Below are 19,817 nucleotides of genomic sequence, written 5' to 3'. Positions count from 1 at the left end.
TTGTTTGTTTGGTTTGTTTTAACTTCACCATTTTTAATGAACAGGAAGTATGATACATGCCTTTTTAAGTAAGAAGTTGAACCTCCCCGTATACTTCTAGTTGTAGTAAATAAAGCTATGATAATTTTATAATAACATTTCAAAGATATCACTTACTTCCAAATTTAATGTATTTGGCTAAATCTATAAAAAGAAGGAAGAGTTAGCAATGAACGACATCACAGGATGTCACAGTATATTGCATCTAAATTTTTTCCTATCTGCTTTAGTAACAGATTGGAGGAAAGATTGAGACCATGACTAGCCACCTTAAATGAATTCCTAACACAGCCTTGAGATTTTGTCTTGATACATGGGTTTGTTTTTATCTCCTCAGATTTTCAGAACTATCCTGTAAGGCTTATTTTGGAAATTCCATCTCTCCTTTCTCTTTTCTTTATATTTCTCTTAAGAAGGTGAATGCAGACTCCCATAGCATACTAGCTTTTCCTTTCTAAGTTTTTCTTTTTCTATACTACTTGTTTTTCTCTCTTCTCTAAATTGTTTTTTTAGCTCAGCCTCTTTTTCAAATTACTCAGCATGTTTTTTGCATATTCGTATTTCCTTTTACACAGTTAATTCAAAAGGATTTCTAATGTAGTCCACAGATGACAATTATAGCAACAGTTAATGCTAAATCTTTGGAATTAATGTAAAACAAAAAGATAGTGTTTTTTTTTTTTTTTTTTTTCCCCACAAATTACTTGATACAGTGGCTGTTTGCCACTGAACATTTAACCGATTTTTAAGATACAGTGTCCCAGTTTCCTCACTTGTATTGAACACTCTCAGATGGAATCAATGATGAATATATAGAGTAAGAGGTACCAGATGTGATAACTAGCTTTAAGGACTTAGAAACACCCCTGAAAGATATGTAATCTGGCCTGTGGTGTATCTCAGAGGACAAAAGACTATATTCCAAGGTAAGTGAAAAAGAAAATGAAAAAGAAGAGAGTTGTCTGGATGGCCCTTTTTACATCTGTGTCACAGATATGCTAAATAAAGGAAGAAAGCATATGTGTTTTAACTCTATTAAGAAGGAGAGCAAAAACTTGATTTGAACACATTTTATCTTTATTTATGTTTTGTTCAAAGTAGGTTAAGTTCTCAGCTATGAATACGATTCTTGGCACAAGAATGAAAAAAATGTCATAGATCTAATTGATCAGAGTTTCTTGAACACTGCAGGACTGTTGTGCAAGCTTTTATAGTTTCAATCTCATAAACAATGAGATTTCCAGTACTGCATATAGATGCATTCTCTCTCTGCATGAGGTGCATAATGTTAACTTCTGCCAGTGACTCTGATGGTTCTGATGTCCAGGCCCCCTCTGTCTTGGAAATAAGGTTTATTGCCTTCCCCAGGCATGTTAAGTGACTCTGACTGAGGATTAAATTTTTTCATCTTCACATTTTACAATTTCAAGGGTATGTGGCAGATACGCATATTATACATATGGGCACTTTGGTCAGACCTTGCTGTCGGATTATGTGAGAAGTAGTGGACAAAAGCAATATATAACAAACTCCATTGCCTTAGTGATCCTATTGCTCTGAAGTTTTCCAGAACACTTTTGGCAGCATACTCTGATGTGTCCTCTGTATTTCAAGGGTTCTTTAAAGAAGCATTTCTTGTACTCTCGATCTTGTCATGGCTGATTATATAGTTAAACCAGAGTAGCATTCTATCATCTCCTCTGTATTTCAAGACCATAGCATCCAAAACACATAAATCAATCACTGTCCTTTATAAAGAAAGATTGTGAATTTTGCCTCTTTATCTTATTTCTACATTAATATGTGTTTTTTTGCCATTCTGAGTCTTATAGATTTTCACTTCTCGAGTTCTAGCCTTACAAAATATGCATTTCCTCTGAGACAGATACTGTAATTATCCCTTTGGGAGCAAACTGACACCCAAGGGCAACACCACTGCTTGATGGGAACCTGTGCATGCTGGTTTCCTTGTTCCTAGACAAAAAATATATATATATTTGTTTCAGTTTTTCTCTGCCAACAGGGGCTTCCAGACTTGCAGAAACATTCAATGATTTATCATAAAATCCACCAGCTGGAAGAGAAACTTAATGCTAGAAATCAGATTCTCATTTTTTAAACTGACAATAATTAAACATGGAAATCCTATAATCGATGTTCTGTTGAACTCTGTCTCTGCAACTAGTTAAATTAAGACTAAGAATCTTTCCAAAATAAATGTTATAGCTCCACCAGATGCTATCTATATCCACATACTACAATACTAAGTGACAATGTAAAATTCTAAGAGATATGTAAGAACTGTTGGAAAAAACCTGTCACCTTTGCAATTCAAAAGGTTAGATTAAGTGACTACAAAGTCTAATCTGGCGGCTAGAAATTTATGACAGAATAAGATGCCTTGCTATCTCCTTTTAACCTGGTCAGTCTTACCTTTGATGAAAGCCATAAAAGACACTGCAGAAGAAGCTGGACACACCACAGAAAGAAACATTTATTTGGAGATAATCCAAGCTGCTGCTGAGATTGAAGTAGCTTTGCAGTAAGACTAATAACTGTAATGCTGAGATTGCATTACTGAAAATATAGCATATATAAGAAGGAATGTTTTAAATTCAACAAGATTTCTTTCCACTATTGATTTTTAGCTTGTTACTATTTTTAGTTGCATAAATTTATCTTAGTCCTTCCTAACTTCCATAAGTACCTATTTTTCAGTATGTGAACTGGGATTTCTTCTTTCAGGAAGGCGTCACAGTTTTCTCTGTGTATGTGTCTTTTTTGTGTGTGTGTTTGTGCCTAACATAGGTCTCACTTAAGAGTAAGTAACTGAAATACTACTTAATAGTGCAAAGGATTGTCCTTTATAAAAAACAACTTTTATACAAGAGAAAATACCTTTACACTGGAAAGAGAGATTGCATTTGTACTCAGCACCTTCATTACTGCTTTTGCTGGTCATTTTGGCAAAGCTGAGAGAACTTTGACTTTTTTTCTATCCTCAAGGGATAGAGGATCTCAGAAGGAGGACTCCCAGCAACCATTCAACTGCAGAAAATCTCTCGGAAACCCATATTTCCTTTAGGAGAGTTAAAGCAAATAAAACTGCACAACTGCTCATAATCCATATGTTAAGAATGATAAATTTTTAGGAACAACATGGTAACTGACAAATCAGAATCACAGTGTATCACCATGCTGGAAGAAGCATGGTGACATGCAGATGGTTTGAAATCCAGTTCTTGATTCTGAGATTGTTACCTTTTGCTCAGCTTCTCATTCTTCAAAACAAAACCCAAATATTGCAGCTCAAATAATAACACAAAGTATATCAGGACAGCATTGTACACTCACGTATTCTAAAAATGCAAGATACCCCTATGCTGAGCTACTATTTTCATCTCTTTTAAACAAGTAAAAGCAAAAAAAAGAGAGAGCAGTTGATGCAGTTGGAGTTTTGTCAGTGGAGATTGCAAATCCACTTCTTATATTACTAATTTATTTTGTATTCATGATTTAGAATTTTCTGATGAATCCTTCTGTCACATCATCCATCACAGACTGTCACTAGAGAGACAGAAGATAGAAAAATTAAATACCTCCTTGTTACTGTAAGCTAAACAGCACGAACAACATCCATCAAAGACAGAAAGATGGTAGATAAAAAAGTGCTAGCCAGAATCAAGAGACTGGTGCTGCTTTTCTTTTAAACATTTATTAAAATGCTCTAAATGCTTTCATTTGCTTAATATTTATTGTTATTTCTTTTGTTATGGACTAAAAACTGCAAATGCTGATAAATTAATTTTAAAGATCTGTAATTTTGCTCTTGCCTTTATAAATACATTTACATCTACTGCTGAAATGCTATTTTTTATTTTTGAATTTGCGGAGATGCATCATATATTGGCTGTTAAGAAATATGTCACAAAACAAGGCATTTGTAATTAGGAGAGGACAGATACTGCATGGAGGGTCTGTTACAAGGCTAGCTGCTGCCTGTGAAAGTCTTTTCATTGATTCAGTAGGCTTTAAATCACACTACAGATTATTTCTTGTATACTCTCAAATCATAAATATCTGAGTTCTTACAAACAAATAAATACAGCAATTTACTCATTAAGAAGTAGATTGAATACCAGTCTGTTTCCAAATTAGAGCTAATGCATTCACACCCAAAATTATTCAAAATCAAAACGTACACCAGAATCACTTTTCTTTGTAGATAAAATTGCAATATGTAACATTTACAATCACCATCCTACTGGGCATTAGAAGTGCAAGAAGTGGTAAGAATGTGAAGGCTGGACCCTGAAACATAACCACAGTGGGAAATGTCTAACAAAGACAACCCAGGTGTGTAGAAAAAATTCAAAGGTCCTTGCTGAGAGGCAACTCATGTAGTTCTACCCAGCAATTACACCAATAAAGCTAAAGGAAATGGATAGGACCTCTTTTAGCTACAGGGGAAGAAAAAAAGAAGCATTTTTGAGGAACTTCACAACAAAAGCACAGATGAAAGAGAGTTAGGTGGTTTGTGGAAAGTGAATTAAAATCAAATAGTCTGCCAAAAGCTTAGCATTGGCAGATGTTAATGAAAAGCAGGGGGACTGCCTGAAAACAAAAATTCAGAAACATGCCAGGCAATATTCATTGTAGTCTAGAGCAATGCAATGCACCTACAAAGAGGAGAAAAACCAAATCCAGGTAAAATAATATATTTCAAATTAGTGTTCACCAAGCAGGAAAAACATTTGTGTAACAGCACAAGCAGCACAATAAACTTGACTTCTAAAGCTAAGAAGTGGTAAAAAAAGCTACTATTTCTTCTATCCCATTATGAGGCTGTAGAAAATGATATAAGCAAATGTTTTATTATAGGTTCAACCTGATTCTTAGTAGAGGGTTGATTTGCACCGCATTATTCCAGTTTTGTGTCAGCAAAGCTCCACTAAAATCCTGTATTATTGTAGTGTACAGATAGTCAGCCAGCTGTATTACATTTTGCTTGCAGCAAGAGTTCACCTCTCAGCAAAAGTATATTGGTTGCTGGCATAGCATTTTCAGACTCCTACCTCTGCAATTCTGTTTTCTGCAAGGTCAAGAATGATCCCTATGGCTTCTTCATATACTAAAAAACATGGACCCCGTGGGAAATCTCAAGATCCCTGTTTCTCCACTGGGCCATCAGGTTTAGAATGAATATTCATATATTAACCCTATTTAACTTTGGTCATCTGATTTAGAAGTTGGCAGGCTATTATGTTCCTTACTGAGTGTTAAGTCATCTTTTGACAAATTTATTAATGTACTTAGAGGGTTGGCTCTATTTTAGGTGCTTAAGTTGAATGTATAAAGTTAGACCTTGTGTTATATCAGTATGTAGTACAACCACATTAAATTTCTCTGTGTCATAGATGTAGCAGACCAACTCCTCATGGTGTAGCTATACAAGAAACTGAGATATTAATAGCTTGCTACCTCCAAAAGGGAAACAGCAATATCCTCTTTCCTAACTTCAGCTTCTTCCATACTCCTGCCTACATAGCTCCACCCAACCTTGAGACATTGCAAGCACTTTCTGTGTTGTAAACCAATTTGATTAACTAAATTTGGAAAAAAAAAAAAAAAAAAAAAAACAGAGAGAGAGAGAGAGAGAAAACAAAAGGCAAGAAAAGCAAGTAATTTTCTGTTACTACAGCAAGTTAGATGGGCTTATACACTGTTTTCTTCCACAGACTCTGATGAGAATTTTCCTTCAGCAGCAGACATGACAGAGCAGATGTGAGAGAAAGGGTGAGATAACAAAGTGAGGAGAGCATGTATGAAATTGGGAAGAGGAATTGGAGAGGAGAGGGAGAAGAGTATGAGTGGAAAGAGGGAGATACATCCTTGCAGCAGCAGAAAACAGTTGTACTACATACTGATCTAACACAAGGTCTTTATACATCCAGCTTAAGCACCTAAAATAGAGCCAACCCTCTAAGTACATTACTACATTTGTCAAAAGTTAGTTACCTGTTGTCTTTGATCTGCATTCTGAGAAGGGATTAACTGTTTTTGGATATCAAAATAACTGACTGTTTTTTTCCCTGAAATTTCAATTAAGAGGTAACATGGAGTAATTCAGTTACACGAGGTAATTTTGGTTAAGTAACTACACAGGTCACACATCAGATTTTCTGTTTAGAGTTCCCATTTCTCAATTTTTAAAACTCTAATCTGTCCATACATAGATGTCTGCACTGTGCTTATGTTTACTCATTAATTCTAAAAAAACAGCACTTAAAAATAAATGTTCCACTGCTTTCCAAAATGAATGACATTTGCTAGTTTTATTGAAAACTGAGTTTTAGTTCAGTTGCGTTACTGGGATTATACAGATCCCTAACCCAGAGAGACTGACACAGGCAGCCTGTAGCAAACATATTCATATCAAATCCATACACCAGTAAAATAGAAAAAAAGTTTCATTTTGTTTCCTAAAAAAACTTCCCTGCTCTATGTGAGGTTTGCTTTGCTCATTTCCATTGTGACTTAGTTTAACTGCGAGAAATTTGGTGGGGCTTTTCTTTCTCTTTCTTTCTTTCTTTCTTTTTTTCTTTTTCTTTTTTTTTTTTTTTTTTCCTGCCTGAAGCATAAACTCAGGCTTTATCTTTGATCTCATCTTTATGCATATTCACAGCTAGAGACACCTCACTTGAATTAATGAGAGCCTTCAGCTGAAGTTAGCTGTCCTATGTGATGTTCTAGATTCAAAATCAAGAACTCAGTTATTGTGTGTTGCTATCACAGTTATTCTTTGACTTTGTAAAGGAGTTGGCTTAAATGTGTAAAGTTTTGGTTGATATCAGACTGAAGAGTCAAGATAGGTAAAGGACTAATTTTGAGATTGCCCTTTACTGTGGGAGCTGCTGTGGGCTTCAGCAGGGCAGTGCAATAGGCAATGACATCTAGATAACTTCATCAAAAGGCCTTAATCCTGACTCAAGCCTAACTCCAGAATAAACTTGTCCTTGTGAATGTGTTTAATTCTCTGACACTTTGATGAAGTTCCCAAACAATACTAGTTCTAGCAATGGCTTTCCTATGACATCAGCTGTTACAATCACTGCAGTCATTTTACATGTGTTATGGAAAACATATTAAATGTGGAAAAATTAACTTTTGTTGATCTGCAAATAAAAATCTTTTCATATGTTGGAACCAAGTGAAATTTTCATTCAAACAAAATTAACTTTAAAAAAAAATGCTACTATATTTAAGTATGTGTCTTATTTTTGCAAAGACCTTACAAAAGAATAGGTATTGAGTTTCTAATATTGAATACACCTAGTATCCTCTCTCCTATTACTTCTTTTGTTTCATAAGTTGAAGGCTAAAATCTGTGTACAGTGGCCAGGGGATGTTTGGCAGTTTACTGTAAACTGTTTATAACCAAACCACATTTGGTTATGCAGCTAGAAAAGTAGGTTTATAAGAATATGGTTGAGAAAACATGTTCCTGCTCTGGATATTGTTATGAATATTTGATGAAAACATAAAGTGGGTCTGCGTGACTACAGACCATTCTTCAATTTTCAAGAAGTGAATCAAAATCTAGCTTTCCAGCTTATAAAAGAAACTGATACATGTTGGTGATGGATTTTGAATCTGAAGAACATTTTCCACCATTAACAGCATAGGAGTAAATAGAAAATTGGAGCATGGCTCATATAAAATATAATAAAACTGTAGAACAAGATACAAGGAATTGAGAATAAAGGAAAGAGTATAAATGAGTTCAAGAGATTTCTAGGACACAATTGTTTCTCAACAAGGAGGAAACTGATGGATATGATGAAAAGATAAGTTGAAATGTGGGAATAAGATAAACCTGGGGGTGGGGAGGAGTGGAAAGTACACATGCTGAGCTGCTTGAACACTTCATATTTCAAAAGTGTCTCATGTTCACTAACCTCTGATAGAATTCTTTATCACTTTGATTTGATCTTTCTGCAGGGTGCACTGTGGCAGACTTTTGCCAGAGCTGCCCATTGCTTCAATGAGAGCTGTTAGCTAGAAAGTGTGATGCTGTCTTTAATTATTTCCCTTGAAATATGGTGCCCTATTGTGTGTATTGCATATTATTTTTAAATAAGACTCTCAAGCCTCCAAGAAAACCACATGTGGCCAAGTTTAGCTGAGGCAGTCCTGGGTTTTTGTATGCTATTTCAAGGGACATTTTCTCTTTTTCTTTTTACAGAAAGATTCATATGGCTTGATTTTCATTTTGGTAATCGAAACGTCTGTGATGTAGCAACTATTACGTACTTGTTTGTTCAAGTCATATCATCACCCTGAAAAAACAGTGTTTCAAAGCTCATTTTCACCACTTGTATGTTGGGACAGCTATTATTTGAAGAGAAAATTGCCAGTTTGATATTGGTTCAACGAGTTAGCAAGCTGGCCTAAAAATAATGAACAAAATAAGAAAAAATGGTACAAAACGCTTCTTGCTGCCACTGAGAACAGGTGACTGTAAACATGGTTTGTTCTTTGTCATCTCACTTCCTTCCCCTTTTGAAAGGCAGTAAACCTGGGTCCTTCTTTTTTTTTTTTTTTTTTTTTTAAGTAGACTCTAACTGGTTGTTTTCTATAATAGTAGGAGCCAAGGGAAGTTCAAAATTTCATAATCAGACTACAAAGATAATAATCTCAGTATATAATGCCTTGCTTTCACTTTATTCCTAAGCTCTCTTTCCTGTCATTTTCAACTGGAAAGCAGCAGATCCAACATACCACTTATGTGCAATTAAATAGACTGTATTATCTGATTTCAATTGGCATGTGTTCTTCGAGGAGAACACATACACTGTTAAACTTAGAGACTTCTTTTCAGTTGAAGAAGTAACAGAGGCCACAGCTAAAATCAAGAGAGAAATTTGGCAAAGAAAAATAGGGAAAACTGATTGCATCTCTACTCTTTCACTTGATTTCTTCTGCTTTATCTGTAAAAATGACCATACTCAGTCTTTATGTTATATGCATAAGTAAATATCTGAACCTGAGGAATTCAAAGAGCATTGTCTTTTTTTTTTTTTTGCTTTATTTTGATCAGGTTGCTTTTTGTTAGTTTGCTTGTTTGTTTGGTCATTTCAACACAGTTATTCTAAGGTTTGTAAGTCATCCCGGCCTTCTGAACCTACTCTATCTGGCTATTACATGAACTTTGTTTTCTGAAAGGAGCTTGTATGTGGTTTGTGAGCTCTGTCTGGAAACACAGAGAGGAAGAAGATCCTCTGAGGTTGGATCTGCATTCACCCAGCACAGAGCACTGTGGCTGTGATCCAGAAAAGCATTTAAGGTTAGTTTATCTTTAAGCTGTATCCCATTGAAATAAGTGGCCTGACCCATATACTTAAATTTAAACTCACAGTTGAGTGCTTTGCTGGATTGCAGCCAGGAACCGCAGTGCTCAGCACCTTGCGGGACTGAACTCCCTCTCATCTTCAACACTGGCCTAAGGCAAGATATACAAAGATGTGTGAATACATGTTCTTTATAGTTGGGGGGTTAAATAGAGTATTATTCTCAGGATTACTTCATATTCCATTCAGTAAAAGACATTCTCTTGCTTCTTATAACTCTTGCCAGTTGTACTGAAAGTGAGGATATTACAATTCCAAAAGAATCTCACTGAGCCTGTCATTCTTCTTTCTTTTTTTGATCATACCGAATTTCATAACTCAAGAGATTCAGGTCAAGCTGGTGTTCTGAATTAAGGTAATTTGTTAACACACGTTTTTTAAATCCCTGCCATATTCTGCTGACAAAAGGTGATTTAATATTCAACAGATTCAACACATCTCTAGTGCCAGTATACGTTTTAAATGAAAGTGTATTTTACAGCTTGGACTACCTTGAGCCATTTGGATCTGATTGAATGTCAAGAGCTTCAGGCAGACAAACTTAAATAATTCTGTACCTGAACAAGTTTTTTTTAAAGCTGTTTTGAATAGTGAGTCCTACTACTCTACTTGAAATACAGATATGTTTTGAATATTTTCACAGCAGGAAACATATAAAAACAGTGGTTGAGGTCTGTTGAGGTGTGTTATTGATTTGGGGACGTATTTATTTTGTGGAATATTCATAGCTGTAACAGTATGAATTCAATTTAAATAGGTAAAGAGAAAGTGGTTGCAAGTTTGCACAAAATGTGTTGCTTTATTTTTTTATAAATTTCAAATGTATGTCAAAACTACCCACTGCACTGTCTCCGACAGATAGAAACAACTGTAATGTCTTCAAATGATGTTAAATTATTGATGCATATATATATGTATGTATGTAAATATAATTTGGCTTTATCACAGTGTATTTAGAGGTAGTCTCAAATCAGTCTACTGGGAGTAACTTTGGCTGTAAATGTGGATTCACTTGAGAGGTGTTTTTCCCCTTTCTTTCTTTATTTCCCTTAAGCATCCTTGTGAAACTTGAAGTCCATATCTTTTATCTAAATATCAACCAATCCAACTTTTTGTCTGCACAGACTAATGATACATTCCAAGTATTATTTACTTGATAATAAATTCTGGTTTCATGGGATACAATCACTTTTCTGTTCTCTATTACCCACTGAATGGTGACATTACTCAGAATTCCATTTAGATGATGCAAATGACCTAATTGGCTTGTCTTCTACCATGGCAATAACTGAACTCAAATGTCAAAGCAATCTTAGTAAACAATATCTCTCTCATGTAACTGAAATTATGCTACAGGAAGTGTAGGAATATTTATTATATAAACTTTCCTTTATATTATATAGGTGTACACTTTCATACTAATGTTCTGTACTGACATTTCAGTATTTTGTATTCTAAGCAAAGAGGAAAAAAAAATACAGAACAAGTAAATAAAAAGAGACTAAATTAAAGCCGAAGTACATTTATTTGTTTATGGCTTCTATGGTAAGCTATGCCTTCATTCAAAGTTTGAGCAAACTTTATATGAAGATAATATTTCTTTTTTCAGCAGCTGATTGTAGTTGGTCTGTTTTCTCTATTTATTTTACCTCCAATAAAAAGCCTGAGTCAAACAATCAATGAATAAGCATTAACAGAGTATTAGTAGAAATAGCCATAATAACTCTTTTTTTTTTTTTATGTTGTAATATGAGTCACATCAGTTTACCCAAATTTACTTTAAATTGTATAACTTGATATCAGTTTAGTATTAACAGCATTCAGATTGCTGGGAACCAGCTGCCTGTTTCTGCTTAGAAGGCCTGTACACCTATGGCTGGGCTTGTTATTGTAGTAAGTATTAATTACATGCCCTGTTTCATCCATTGGCTACTATATAAGCTTTCACAAAACTATCACGTAAAAGATGGACATTGTCTTCTGCTTTATATCAGGTACACAGAGGTGCCTTCCCAAAAAACAGTGCTTGAAACTGTCTGGTGATCTGCAAAATGAATCATATTTGAGAATCCTTTAGGGAAATCAAGAGTATTTAGTACATTACATTTGTGGCGTTGTTGTGTTAAATTTTGGGGGTGAGGGACAAAGATAATAAGCCTACACATGTCAGTGTCCATAAGAAATGTTTTAAATTCTTAGTGATAAAATTCACAACTGCACAGTCTGTAGCTTACAAATACCAAGCTGGTGTTTCAGAGCTCTCTTACTTGTGAAACATGATTTTACTGTAAGAAGTGAGAGATTCTTATAGACATCATATTATTTACTACACCCAACCATCGGAATCTAAGATGGAGATGGAGGCATCAGATTTGAATTAATATTATTTCTTCACAGAATGGCCTGGGTTGAAAAGGACCACAATGATCATCTAATTTCAACCCCCCTGCTACGTGCAGGGTCGCCAACCACTAGACCAGGCTGCCCAGAGCCACATCCAGCCTGGCCTTGAATGCATCCAAGGGTGGGGCATCCACAACCTCCTTGGGCAACTTGTTCCAGTGCTTCACCACCCTCTTTGAAAAACTTCTTCCTAATATCTAATGTAAACCTCCTCTGTCTTAGTTTAAAACCATTCCCCCTTGTCCTATCACTATCCACCCTTGTAAACAGCCATTCCTCTTCCTGTTGATATGCTCCCTTCAAGTACTGGAAGGCCACAATGAGGTCTCCCCAGAGTCTTCTCTTCTCCAAGCTAAACAAGTCCAGTTCACTCCATTTCTTCATAGGAAAGATGCTCCAGACCTCTGATTATCTTAGTGGTCCTCCTCTGGACCCACTCCAAGAGCTCTGCATCTTTTTTGTACTGGGGGCCCCAGGCCTGGATGCATTATCCAGATGGGGCCTCACAAGAGCTGAGTAGTGGGGGACAATCACCTCCCTCTCCCTGCTGGCCACACCTTTTTTTAATGCAGCCCAGAACACAGTTGGCCTTTCAGACTGCAAGCACACATCGTCTATCAGGATTCCCAAGTCCTTCTCCACAGGGCTGCTCTCAAGGAGATCTTGTCCCAGTTTGTATAAATACCTGGGATTGCCCCAACCCAAGTGCAGCACCCTGCACTTGGCCTTATTGAACCTCATTAGCTTTTCATGGGCCCACTTCTCCAGCCTGTCCAGGTCCATCTGGATGGCTTCCCTTCCTTCCAACATATCGACTGCACCGCTCAGCTTGGTGTCATCCACAAACTTGGTGAGGGTGCACTCGATTCTTCAGTCAGCTCAGTGTACCAGACACATCCAGAAGTCAGATTTTTACAGGAATCAAAGTCTGAGATCTTCTTCAATAATGAAGATTACAGAAAATAAAGAAGAGTAAATAGTGAGGATGGGATTCCCAAAGGAAAATCAAAAAAGAACTGTGCCGGCATTAGCTGTGTTTGAATCACATCAGTAACATGAAATTTGCATTTTTCATGCAGCTATACAAATCATATATAGAAATACTAAATATATAATAAAACAGTTATTATTTTTTAATTAAATGCTATCCCCAAGCAGCATATGAAAATATTTTCTATACTCTAGAATTATTCCATAAAATTAGGAGTTGTATATTATTTTACGCTCTGTCTTTATATCTTTGATCTGACCATATCTTACAGTTACAGCTATCAGCCCAGACTATTAACTGATATTTATTCTCAGCAGCCCAAATTACATTTACATCTAGAGTAAAAAAAATCACCCATAAATATTCTGAAGCACGTAAATCATGATGAAATCACCTAAAGACAATTCACTTACATTGTTATTTTATAATTTACGGATGAAAATCAGCCTCAGTATTGTTTACTGCTTCTGCAGTCTTCTAATATGTATTTATATTTTGCTCATTTTTTCTTTCAGATTCATGTGAAATGGTAGTAATTTTAAGCTTCCAGTGTGCTTGCCACGACAACCTTTTCAATCAGATCTTAAATGGCCTACAAAATGTAAGCCATGTCATCAACATTATTTTGCTGCAACTTGATGCTTATTTTGGCATTGTATTAAAGACCACCATGTTTCACACACATAAAACTGTACTTATAGTCAATTCTACACACTTCAGCCTTCTTCCTCCATTTTTTAGCATTCTGTAAAAAGAAGTAAAATTTTCAAATAAAGCCCTACATACAGAAAGAAGAAATTAGTTAATTTATGTCTACTTGCAGAAATTCATAGCTGGATTTTCCACAGATTTAATGAATGTATTATGAATGTTTGGACTGTACATGCCACAGCTTTTGGTGATTCATGTCATACTTGAAACTTAACAGAAGAGGACATTAAGAATATAAGGAACCTCTTTTCATTACTGAAGTAGGTACATACAAGTATCTTCAAGGCTATTCCCTACTTTTGGTAAGTAGAATGTGACAAATTAAATGATAATGAGACCATTTATTAATCCAGTGTAGCAGAGAACAACAAACATGACATCATCTTTGAAACCTAGAATCTCAGAATGGTTCCAGGCTGCAATCTGGTAAATCTGGGTATGCTGAAATGGCAAACAAAAGCATTTATGGTAATAGAATTTTGTTCTTTTGTTTGTTTGTTTGTTTTGTTTTGTTTTGTTTTACATGTTGCAGGGTTAAGTATAGATTAATTTTGACTACTGCATTAGAACAATCTTTCAGGTGATAAGAATATTTACACACAGTATGTAAACTTTTTTCAAAACCTTTTTTCAAAAAAAAGTTCTATTCAGCCTAGGAATACTGTGGAATTATATAATTTTTTCCTGTCTGTGCAGGAGATATTTTTAACACTTTTCAAAAAATAAACTTTGCATTGCAAAAGCAAAGATTACTCTTTTTGTTAAAGGAATAGTTCACACCGCAAACTGTTTTATTCGCTATTATCTTCTCTATACCTGTGGTAGGTAGTGAAAGACTTGGCATCTCATTTGCTAATTTAATGTGATCTTGATTTTCCACTTTCCTACATAAACTTCATGAATTTAAAAAAAAAAAAAAAAAAAGTCAGTGTTGATTACATTTATTTCAATAGTAGCCTGAAGAGATGGATGTTTGAACAACATTTTTTGACTCAAAAATTAAAGCTTGCAAGAATGAAACAAGTTAGGAGAGGTATTGCTGTAACTTTCTTTCCTTTTTGACATCACATTAAATTCAAACAGTACTGCTTAGTGTATCAGTTAGATACTACTAGCATTAAGTAATGCATGCACACATGCTTTTATATAGATTTACTCCCACTGTTTTGAGAAATCAAACAAATCCAATATTCCTTAAATGTTACTTCATATAACAAAATGAAAGTTCTGTTCTTTGATTAAGCAATGTGTATTCCAACCAATAAGACAGACCTTTTAAGCAATTTAGTATGTTGCCAATTCTGCCAGTCCTTGGAAAGGTACTTAGCTCTATTATATCTAAATCATTTAGGTCCTCTCTGCTTTTGTCATATTTGTCACATTATCTCCACAGTGTCTATGTGAATTAAAAGTGAAGTGGTAAGTTTTTGATTAAGGCACAGGAAAGACAAATATGGAAACTTACATAAAGAAAAGCATTTCTAATACAGAAATGTGATTTGATGGTAAACTTAAATAATAGAAGATATCAGGGATAGATATAGCAAATTGTATCAGTTAAGATTGGTTTTTATTCTATGAAAGATCAATGATCATGTTTCTCAATGATGTTTTAATATGGGAAGATATCACATGAGGTCTATTGGCTGTATGAACTGTTTATTCATTTCTCTTTTGCAGCACACAGGAAGGGTTATAACTGTGGAAGAATAGATTAAAGTTGATATTGCACTGTTAATGTGCTGGTGGACTTGTAGCAAAGGTCTGAAAAAGTTTTCTGAGTAAATTTTCATATCATTCAACCTCTGGGAGAGTTATTATTAGCACTCTAATGAAAACTGCCATCAAGAATATATCTGTATTCCTTGCTATCTACTTCTGATGTAGATGGAGATATACAGCTGCACTTTTGTATGTGTGGTAAAATTATATAGAGAAAATACCAAACTTCACTTTTCCAGAAGAAAAATCACAGTTAAATTTAATTAAAGACTATCTGATCTAAAGACAAATTTTTCTTTGTGTTTAATCTGGTTTGATTATCCATGACTGTACAAAATCTGACTTATAGTGAATCATTCAAATAATTTAGTGTAAAATTTTAAATATAAGTGCATATATAAAAATGCATTTAATATTTAAAATTATTGCACACATTTGACATAATTCAGAGTCTTCTTTACAACTGTACTGATGTATTAATTATGTGTTTGTATATATTTTTGAACATTTTGAAAAGATGAATTTATTACTAGAAAGAAGCAAAACAAATCAAAACAAGAAACTCAAACAATCCACACACATTTCCATAACGGGCTCTATTTTTCAAGTATGTTGAAGACAAAGGAAATAGATTTCCTACCTATTCTAATTCTTGGCATGAATTCCTCCTTATTTGTGGATCGTAGACCTGACAGTCTAGAGAGGCAATGATTTCTTTTACTTTTGGTGTCTAACATCAGTTTATTTCTAGGAAAATAGACAAATGGTTCAGAATTGTACACATGGAGATCAGGCTGAAGTCTGCTGATGGCTGTATTTTGCCTCTGTATGAGGAGTGGAATTATATCACATCCTCTGTGTACACTGTGACCGAATGCATTGTTCATAAATGCCCTTATAGGATCAGTTGTACAATTTTTGTGTAGAGTAATATACTAAAGTTTCTAGACAGATAAAATTGACAGATGTAAAAGTGAGCCATCCTGTACTTTAAAACGTTGATAAGGGAAATGAAATGTGAGTCTTTACATCTCTGAAGAGGAGTGAAAAATAATTATTTGTGGGTAGTATACACTCCATAAATAAGTAAATGGAGTAATTTGAAGACTAATATCAGCTAGGCAGGTAGTGTGAAAAAACCTGCTTTTATTAAGGAAAATGAAACTCTCCTTCCATCAGAGGGACAGTACTATATTCAGGCTATAGAAAACAAGTTGCTAGACTATGAATTATACAGTGTTAGTTGCTCATCCTGTGAGACTTGCAATATTATAACACAGGAAAATATGCAAACAGCCCTGCCCACCCTGAAGCTGTTTGTATAGGAACACTTCATGCTTCGTGAGGCAGTAAAGATTTCTCTGTTGTTGCTGAATTCCCATTGTCATAATCCTTTTTTAGGCGATCATAAAAGTTACTGTGATGAAATGGACTTTGCACCACCATTGTGAGAGGAAAATGTTTAATGCAGTCCAGACAAATAAAAATCTTCAAACCTTTAAGCTCTGTGTGATGCAAGGATAAAAATGTGATTCCACAGTAACAACAGGAAATAATAGACATAGATACTGGTTACTCCTCCCTGTTCCCTTCATGATCCTTTCCTGGGGAAAAGAACTAAGAGGATTTTTTACTTCCATCTTTCATATTTCATAGCACAAGCCTTCCTGCAGCAAGCCAGGACAGGAAGGGTAATTGGACCAGGCTTTCTACCATGTAATGACCCCAAAGCAGAATGCTGAAGCTGTTTCTTGGTTAGTCACCCTTATTACTGCTGCACAAGAAGAAGTGAATGGATAAATATCCAGTACTCTTATGACTCTCAACAAACATTAGAAGAGTGAAGTATGTCAAGCGTGATGAAACTGCTATGATATTTTGCAGAGAGGCCTAGAAATTTTGGTAGGAATTGAACAAAAATATCATGCTGATATTTCCAGGCACTCAAGACTGAAAGGAAAAATACAGGAGTTATTGAGTACAATGCTCTGCCATTATATCACAACTTGAATTGATCAAATATATCAATGATAAATTGGATAAATTGACCTTGTTGATCAAAGCAAGCTGTAGAATAATTCTAAGCTCTTTAACTAATTCTTAATCAATAAATTCATTTAATACATAGACTATCTTCTGATTATTCATATTGTTCTTCCAGTAACCAGACAAATTATTTTCTGGACAGTTTATACTTAACTATTGCTGTTCCAAACTCAATGTATTGATAATCAACAGAGGAGGTATAAAATGACTTGTAATACTCTCTGTTTATTTATTATAAGGCTAAGCTGAGAAATACAGTATATGACAAAAAGTAGAAATGATCTTGATTAATTTAGTCACTTTCCTATTCTTAGCTTTAAACTATTTTAAAAACATAAAATAAAATAAAAAATAATTGGCGTATAAAAAAAATAAATTCTAAAAAAATATAAAAATTAAGCACCCACACCCACAAAGACTTGTAATCTCTAACATTTTTAATTAATATTTGATTTTAAAATATAGATCTTTCTTGCTTTCCAAAAATGAAATAAATTCCAGAAAGGAAGGTCATTTTAATCAAGCAGCTAAATCTCTAACAAGTAAATAAAACCTCAGAATCCTTAAGTAGGTTACTTTAATTATATTAAAGTCTTTCCCCCCCCCCCCCCCCCCCCCCCCCCATTTAAAACACAGAAATATCTATTCATCTTGCTTTTCTTTTTTTTTTTTTTTTCCTCAAAATAATTGTTTAGAAAACTTCTAGGTAGTTGATACCAATTGTGTAAACAGTTTTGTACCATCTGTGAGAATTTTTTAAAAAGAAAATTTTTGTAACTTTGGAATCTGTGTATCCTCAAGGTTGAAGGCTGCCACTTCTGGTAAAAAGGATCAACCAAATCTGCACTGAAATGACTGTTAAATGTCCTTACTGAGTCCTGCGTCAATCTCAGTGAGTCACCCTTTAATACTCAGAACTCTTTGGTTTAGAACCTAAGAATAGGATTGATAAAGGTCTGTGATTTCCTTCAAAAGCTCTTCCAGTTTTCCTGGTACGAGGTTAGAGCCTACTACAAGATATTGCAACCTTTTTTGACTCCTTCTTTCACACACTTCTGCTTCAGAGCCAATTATGATTTTTTTTTTTAATTTAATATTTGCCATACGGTAGTCAGTGTAGATTATAATACTTGTGTTTCTTCATAACTATGATCTGACATAATTCTGAGCCAAAAAAAAAAAAAAACAAAAAAAAACCCTGTAGCTCTTACATCAACTACTGAAGAGGATGGTTTCAAAATCAGATATTAAAGAATAGAGGGAGCCAAGATTCATAACTGAAAGATAATGACAGAGGCATTCATCTGTGAAGTGTATGCGTGTTTTCAATTAGTTGCAAATGTTCTTTATACAGCTCAGTATATGAGACACATTAGTTTGTAAAACCCACACAGCCTTTCAGTCAACAGACACTCTTTAGGACAACCTAGAGTATTTGAAACTGAGGAAAATACATGAAGAAATAGAAGTGAGAAGAGGAAAACCCAGTGTATGCTAGCTATTATGATAAAAAAGGTTCAGTGAAACACAGTTACTTTTCAACTATCAAATTCATGAATATGTACAGCACTTTCTCAAACGTGCAGGACACTCTTACATGTACTGTGTTCTTGATCAACTTTATCTTTATGACCCCATCCTACATACAAGGAAGTTAGAGTTCTACTGCTGTCAAGACCAACCCCTTTTTTGAAGTATAATACCCCAAGGGAGTCAAAAACAAGTGCTGAAGTTTAGAGGGTAGATGTGAAAGTGAAAAATAAATGTCATACCTGCTTTCTTTGTAAAAGCAGCTGTGCCCCACCATCAGGGAATTCCTTTTCTTTATGTGTGGTTACATCTCAGCATTCACTCCTTTTATACATCATTTACCACTACCAGTGCTGGGAGCTACACCAGCATATGTGGGATATGTAGCATGTTTTGAATGAAAGCTCTCCCTGTTACCTTTAACAATGCCAATTGTTCTAAATCCCTAGCGCTCTGCTCTTGCCTTTGGTAGTTAGAAACAACATTGCTGGCTGCAGTGAGAAACAGTTTTGAATAAACATTAGGCAGACAGCAAACTTACTTCTATATATAATCATTACATGAATTCGTATTTTAAACATCAGAAAGTTTTAACATTCTTTACTTTGAGTGTCAAAATTAGAAGCCTACTTAATAAACTGACAAAAATTGTCTAAGTAAACACCATTTTCATACTAAACACCAGTAGAAAAAGTTAAGCACTCCTGATTCAAGATATCTCTGCACTACATGGACAAGTTTGAACTCAGACTCGAGGGCTCACACTCAGGAGGTTCTCACAGTGTAGTTACATTGCAGACAACAATTCCATCACACTGTCCTTCTGTAGAAGCAATTTTTTCCTTTCAAATTACTTCCTGATATGATAACACCTTTGGTACAAATCTGCATCACTCAATCTTAAGAAGTGTTGTGCATGAAGAAACTTCCTGATGCATAGAGAGCTCTGAATCATCTCTCACCAT

At 34.8% G+C, this 19,817-nt stretch overlaps 1 protein-coding gene across 14 annotated transcripts in view; it reads right to left on the bottom strand.

Moving 5' to 3' along the window:
• Positions 1-19,207, bottom strand: part of CDH19 (cadherin 19) — a 107,118-nt gene extending 87,911 nt beyond the window's left edge. For 9 of the 14 annotated variants that reach the window (XM_046925060.1, XM_046925039.1, XM_025147295.3 and 6 more), the window contains exon 1: positions 19,095-19,207. The gene's annotated coding sequence lies outside the window, so the exon portion shown is untranslated. Of the gene's footprint in view, positions 1-9,455; positions 9,542-19,094 lie in introns of all 14 variants that reach the window. The other 5 variants (NM_001396661.1, NM_001396662.1, NM_001396660.1 and 2 more) reach the window with 2 other exon arrangements.
• Positions 19,208-19,817: the final 610 nt, after the last annotated feature.

This window comes from Gallus gallus, chromosome 2, assembly GCF_016699485.2.
Source record: "Gallus gallus isolate bGalGal1 chromosome 2, bGalGal1.mat.broiler.GRCg7b, whole genome shotgun sequence".
Lineage (NCBI taxonomy): Eukaryota > Metazoa > Chordata > Aves > Galliformes > Phasianidae > Gallus > Gallus gallus.
The sequence above is the reverse complement of the archived record's forward strand: the minus strand, read 5'-3'. Positions and strand labels throughout refer to the sequence as shown.